A 7,419-nucleotide genomic window follows, 5' to 3' on the forward strand; every position below is an offset into this window, starting at 1 on the left:
AAATTTTTTTAATAAGTGCACCTTTCACTATGGATTGTCTTACCTATGAGATTGATCTGCTGAATTTATTAAATGGGACAAGCTGGGCATTCGGCAGTATTTCTCAGAAACATAAACCCAGACCCTCCCCCCAAATGTCCAAAGTTTCCCTTAACTCCATATAAGCAATAACTCTTTTCAACTCTTAGCTAAATGACTTCAATGCAAATATACCTTTTGATTTCAAGAAAGTACAGGTTGAGCTAAGACAACTTTGTATACAACTGATGGCATATTGTTACTCCAAAGAAATGACAAATAATTTTGTAGGCATAACAAATTTTTTGTTATTAGAGATAAAAACTTAGCAAATGAGGAGTGGGTGGCTTCCGAACGTCATCTACACGGACATCTACATGAGTTCAATATGCGTGAGCTCTGTCCACTTCTATGACAACTTGGCAGCCTGCTAACTGCATCTGGAAGCCCACAACTCCTCCCTGCCCCCGACCTGAGCAATCTAAGGGTAGTGGCTCAAGCTGACTTCCATCTACTATTTCTTTTCTTTTTTGCTTGAGAACCACTGCTTACTCAATCCACTTCTTGTACTTCAGAACTCTTCATTATGAGCTAGATCAGTGTTTCTCAGCCTCAGCACCACTGACATTTGGGGTCAGATAATTCTCTGTGGTGAGGCCTCCCTGTGCGCTGAAAGATGTTGAGCGGCATTCCTGGATTCTGCCCACTAGATGCCAGTAGCACCCCCACAGTGGTGACGATAACAATGTATCCAGACATGTTTTGAAAGGCTGGTGCTCAAACATGAATGTGCAACAAAACTTCTGGGGAGATTGTTAAAAAATGCAAATCTCTAGGCCCTTGCTCCAAAAGAATCTGATTCAGAATGGGAATCAGCATTTTATTCCATGGCCAAAGGACGCTGACTTTGAGAAATAGGGATGCCCCAGCCCCAGGACACAGGAAAGTACCTGGGGCTGTGTACTGTCATTAAATGCCACTGGAGTTAAATCCCATGGCACATCCATTTATCACCTTCAATAGGAGTTTCTCACAGCTGCATTTGCCTTCTGCTTTCATCACCAGATAAAAATGAGCTGGGATTTCCTCTCTCAAGGACTGTGCCCTTTCAAAGTTTCCTCCATTTTCCCTCTCCTTTGACCCACTCTCCCACTCAATATCCTACAATCTCAAATGTCACCACTCTTTTGTGGTTTCCCGAATGCCCCCCCCCCAATTAATCTCTTCCCTCCCCTTATCCTCATAAAGCAATTTATATACCCCCGGTGGTGTACAGGTAAATGTGTAACAACCAGCTCTCCAAAAGAAAGCCAAGATTTGTAGTAGCCTTTGCCAACTCCCACAGTGCAAATCCTCCCTTCTTTCCCACAGTGAGGGAAAAAGCTGAACTTGGAGTTGGAAAGGGCTTCCCCCCATCGGGAATTGTAGGCACCAGTTTGAGCAAACCATGATACACCTCTGTTGCTTCACCTCCACATGGCACTGTCATCACATATTCTCAGTCTGTCTCTCAAGACTGTAAAACTATAAAATGCTCAAGGACAAGAATGGTATCTTATTCATCTTGGTAACCCCAGCCACCTTCCCAGCACTTACCATGCAGTAGGTGGTCAACATATATTTGCAGAATGAAAAAAAAATAAATGTGCAGCCTCCCCTAGACATTGAGGCCAATCAGACTATTGCCACTGCCTCATTAAGGAATGGAAAAGAAACTCTTAGAAAATGAAGCTATTAAACCGTAATTTAATATCTATTCTACACTTAACTTATGACAACAACAAGCATAACACTATCTCCCATTCTAATGCTCCTGTGTTTAAGCTATATCAGAGGGACACGGTCAGATAATGCCTACAATTAGAGTGAAAGAGAAGAGACTGGCCTTCTAAAACAGAACCAACTTCACTGATGTGTTTGTGAGCCAGTGTATGTTTTGGGGGGTTTTCCACAAAGTCATCATATATCTTTGCATCTACATACTTACATGTCTTATCAGCTATGGAGGATAAGGTCTCTAGGCAGAGTATATATATGATGATCTCTGATAGGTTTATGAAAGGGCATTTCCATGAGTAAGAGGTCCAATGATTGATGCCGCTTATCTCCATCATCTTCTCATTATGCATTAGGACAGGAATGCTAATGGTGGGGTCATCATTCTGAGTGCCTATTCTGAGCTGAGCATTGCATCAGGCCCTTCACAAATGTGCACCATTTAATCTCTACCAAAGCACTAAAAAGTAGGCATCACCATCAGGCAGGATCATTGAGGCAAAGTAAGTAATGTAAAGTCTTATTCTTATAAACAGCTATACCCAAAATCATACCTAAGGGTTTCAAATCAAATTCTCTGCCTTATGCTTGCTAGGGCCTGAGCGTTTGTGTCCCCCCAAAATTCCTATGTTGAAGTCCTAACCAGCAAGGTGATGTTATTAAGAAGTGGGGCCTCTGGGAGGTGGTTAGATTATGAGGGCTCTGTCTTATAAAACCAGCCTGAGGGAGGCTGTTTGCCCCTTCTGCTGTGCGGGAACACAGCAACAAGGTGTCACTGATGAAGCCGAGAACCCTCTCCAGACACCAAATCTGCTGGTGCCTTGATCTTAGACTTTCCAGCTTCCAGAACTATGAATAATACATTTCTATCATTTATGAATTACCCAGACTAATGTAGACTGTTTTGTCATAGCCTCCAGAACTGCCTAAGACGGTGCTATAAAACATGCTGCCTCCAGAAATGAGTCAGTACCTAATAAAATAAGTACCTAATAAAAGTGAGTATTGTGACTAAACGAAGTTACCTTTTCATTTACACATGGACAAATATAATTTTAAAATACTTTGGAGTTAAATCAATGGTCCTTTAGGGTTTGTCCACTGAGTGAGGATTAGATCTGCCTACTGGAAACAGCGTAGCAAAGTAAAGAAACTTGCTTGGCCAAAGGAACATATATTCTGTTCCCAAGTCTGTGATTAACAATGTTTACAAGAGTTTCCCGAAGGGATGTTGTAAATCTCGCCATCTCTTCCTTAAGAAAAGCAGCCTAGATGATAATCCTCTGTGGTTATGTGCGGGTTTGTTATAAACAGACCTCCACAGCACACTGACAGAGGTTTCCGGGTGGTTAGTCCTGGACAGGCCCCACTTGGACGTGGATGGGCATTGTCACGGCATCCACGGAAGGTGGCTAACAACACCTGTGCCACTTCCCTCAGGGTTCGATTAGGTCAAAGCTTGTGAAATGAGTGCTTCAGTAAAAAAAAAAGAAAGGTTGAATATCAGTAATTTCATGTAGCTTATTTTAATGAGTGCCAGGAAACATCATCAAAAAAACTCAATGGAAACCAAGCTGAAGTTGCCTATGCAGACACCAGGAGAGGGTGCCCCACAGTCTTTAAGGCTATAAAAAAAACATATTTTTTCTCCCTTAGAGGTTCCAGAAATCCAGTTGTTCTGTACTTATGGAAGCAGAAGAAAACTTTTCTAACACTGTTTTAACATAATTAGTGATGGTAATTTGACAGCAAAGTAGTTAACAGGAACATGAGTCCCTGCTTCGAACAAAAAAAAAAAAAATCCCATCTATGATTCTTAGTAGGTAGTCACAAAAAGAGACAAGTTTCTACTCACTAAATACAAATTCCTTAAGGTAGTTTCTTCCTATTGATTAAGTAGAATAATTTGGCATACCACAAGGATGGGGTAAATAAGATTTGGAGACCATTTGTGGTTCTGACTTGGTCCTCAGGGAAACCAATTGACATCTCTAAGCCCAAGACTGCCCAGGGGACAGCTGAGCAGACTGGATGAAATCATATATTGGAAAGTGTGCGCCGTATATGTGCTACTGCTTGTTGCATAACTGTGTTGGATGACTAACACTGGAAAGAAGGGATGAGATCTACGAATATAGAAATGGAAAAATGGGCCAGGCTTGGTGGCTCATGCCTATGATCCCAGCACTTTGGGAGTGAAGTGGGAGGATTGCCTGGGGCCAGAAGTTTAAGGCTAGACTGTGTAACACAGTAAGGCCCTGTCTGTACAAAAATTTATTTATTTATTATTAAATCATAGCTGTGTACATTAATGTAGTCATGGGGTATAGTGTGCTTGTTTTATACACTATTTGAAATATTTTCATCAAACTGGTCAACATAGCCTTCATGGCATTTTCTTAGTTATTGTGTTAAGACATTTATATTCTAAATTTATAAAGTTTCACAGGTACCCTTGTAAGATCAAAAACTAGCCAAGCATGGTGGCATGTTCCAGTAGTCCCAGCTACTCAGGAGGGTGAAGCAGGAGGATCCCTTGAGCCTAGGAGTTTAGGGCTACAATGAGCTGGAATCACATCACTGTACTCCAGCCTGGGTGACAGAGTGAGACCCTGTTCCAAAAAGTAAAAAGAGAAAAAGGCAGGCTTTCAGGCAGGACAGGGCTACTAACTGGCCACTAATGGTTGTTTTAAATCAACATCAAGTTGAGCTTGATGTTTCCTCACTTAAAAATTAAAGAATCAAAACAAATGATGTTATTTTAAATTTTAATTATAACTTACTATTTCATAACTCTATACTTGTAGAGATGAAATATTTTGATGTGTGCAGTTTTTATAAATTGATTAAATATAGCTGATCCTTCATTATCTTCCTCTTAATAATCTGGTAAATAAATGGTTTATGCATGAATTTAGCAAGAGCTTTTTACATCCTACTCCCATGGTCAAAATCTCTCTCCACTCTCAAATGAACTTTCTGCTTCACTTCAACACAATAATTTCCTACTTCTCAAGAGGAATTCTTCAGTTTCTGATTCATCTATTTATTTGCTATAATTTTGTATTTTTTATGACTATATTGGATTTTATTTGATTTCACTTTTCTTTTTTATTTTCTTTTTTATTATTTTTAATTTAATCTTTATTACATCTTTATGTTTACCTAGATGGAGCTGGAACATATTCTTCTTAGTAAAGTATCTCAAGAATGGGAAAAAAAGTATCTGATGTACTCAATACTATTATGAAACCAATATATAATTGCTTATACATTCATATGAATGATAAAACATAAACAATTTTGTTTTTAAATTTGTAAGAGAAAAATTATTACAATTAATTATTTTTTACTTATCTTATTGCCTCCCCCCCCATTCCTAGATTCTGAGGTCATTGAGGCTTCTATTAGTCAGGGCTCTCCTAAGAAATGAAAAACAGGCTTATTTGACTGTAGTCTTGAGGCTGAATTTCTTCTTCCTCAGGGAAACCTCAACTTTGCTATTAAGGCCTTTGACTCATTGGATAAGGCCCACTCACATTATCAAGGATAATCTCCTTCACTTGACATCAATTGACTGTAGGTGTTAACCACAGCTGCAAAAATGCCTGGATAGCATTTCATCGAATAACTGAGTACTATAGCCTTGCCAAGATGACAAAACAAGCCATCACAAGGCCCATGCGCAAACATTTGTTTGTCCCTTGCAACAACAAGTACAGAGTATGTGGTCAACTAATCAATACATATTTAATGAATTTTGGTGATTAATAATAATTTTAAAACCTCCATTAGTAGAAGGCTCTCTTCTTTACAAATAAAATTTTGCCAATAGATTTACATTCTTCTCAACTATAACATTAAAAGGTAACTGCTTTATTTAATTTTGAGATTAAATGATTGCTGACAATTCTATACTAAGTCATGCTTATCACTTATACTAAGTCAAATGTCAGAATAGGATGCAATTGTGTTCATGCCAAGACTCAAAATTTTTGCAGCCCCTGTACTGTCTTTGGAAACCACTCAAAGACGTGTTTTTGCAAAATGAGAGAATTAAAGTAAGAAAGATAAGCCAATGAGACTCAGAAAATAGAGCAACCAACATTAAGGGAATAAGTCCAGGTGATAGATGCATCATCTTAGAAAGGTCTCAGTTGAAATTGTAGTAGGAGGATGGAAGTTGCCTAGAGGTAGGACTTTGGGGAAAATGATACTGTTAAATTACATTTAAGGATAAATAGGTACCCATAAATATAAGCAAAATTTGAGGCTATCTATGATTAATTCCAGGAAGAGCAAAAGGATGCACAGAAAAGGGAGCCTAGTCATAGAACACTCCTTAAACTGGAAACAATCAATGATAGAGATACTGAAGCAGCAACTACTGGTAGCCAATTCATCTTCCCCTTGCTTTTTTTCAATAGAACTTCAATTTATTTGGAGCAGAGTGGGCCCAGCTGAAGAACATTTCCCAGCCCCCGTGGCAGGTATGATGATCAGGTGAAACTATTATTGCTATGATTTTTTTCTTTTGTAGAGACAGGGTCTCACTGTGTTTCTGGGCTAGAGTGTGGTGCTATTTACAGGTGCAATCACAGCGCACAACAGCCTTGAACTCCTGGGCTCAAGAGATCCTCCTGCCTTAGCCTCCTAAATAGCTGGGACTGCAAGTGTGTGCCGCTATCCCTGCAAGTCCTGTGAAATTGTTAATAGAAGCTGCTATGTAGGGCTTTTAGGAAAGCTCTTTAAAGAGGATACAGTTTGCTCTTTGCCCTTCCTGGATTTCCTCACCAGAAATATGGTTGCAAGACTGAGTGATTTGGGCCATTCTGTAACCATGAGGAGGCTAGAACACTTACTAAAGCTGGATAAGAGGAAAGATAAAAAGATCCTGTATTCCCAGTGACATCTTAGGAATGGGCCCTGAATTTTATGTTGTATGAGAAAAGCAAACTACTAATTTGTTTGAGCCAATGTTTTGGGATTTGTGTTACTAGGCAAACACAATTCCTGACGCCATTATATTGGAAGAATGTGGGATGGGGGGAGGAGGGCAGTGTATGGTAATTCCTTTTTAAAAATTATTTTACTTTTAGAAATAGGGTCTCATTATGTTGCTCAGACTAGACTCGAATTTCTGGACTGAAGTGATCCTCTCGTCTAAGCCTCCCCAGTACCCTTGTACCCAGCTCAAGACTTCCTTTTTGAACATATGTAGAATTTTGAAGATAATGTCTAAATAACATAAATCAAGAAAGAACAGTACAAGCGCATTGGGGGAAATATGGAAGGAAATATTTACCAGTGGTCGCCCTTAGGGTGGTCGCCCTTAGGGTGGAGTGGGATGGTCGCCCTTAGGGTGGAGTGGGATGGCACAGGGATTGCTGTTTTTCATTAGGAGTTTTTACTACATTTATATGATTAACATGTATTACTTTGGTAAAAATTCAAATTCGTTTAATATAAACAAAAAGATACACGCTGGTAATCAAATCCATTTCTTGTCCTTAAATTCCCTTTCTGTGGCTCGGCGCCTATAGCTCAACCGGCTAAGGCGCCAGCCACGTACACCTAAGGTGGCGGGTTCGAATCCCCAGCCCGGACCCGCCAAACAACAATGAT

At 39.6% G+C, this 7,419-nt stretch overlaps 1 protein-coding gene across 2 annotated transcripts in view; it reads right to left on the reverse strand.

The window, feature by feature from the left end:
• Positions 1–7,419, reverse strand: part of MID1 (midline 1) — a 365,744-nt gene that overhangs the window by 185,368 nt on the left and 172,957 nt on the right. The gene's annotated exons all lie outside the window — the stretch shown is intronic.

This window comes from Otolemur garnettii, unplaced genomic scaffold, assembly GCF_000181295.1.
Source record: "Otolemur garnettii isolate 467f Iridium unplaced genomic scaffold, OtoGar3 scaffold00065, whole genome shotgun sequence".
NCBI classification, from domain to species: Eukaryota; Metazoa; Chordata; class Mammalia; order Primates; family Galagidae; genus Otolemur; species Otolemur garnettii.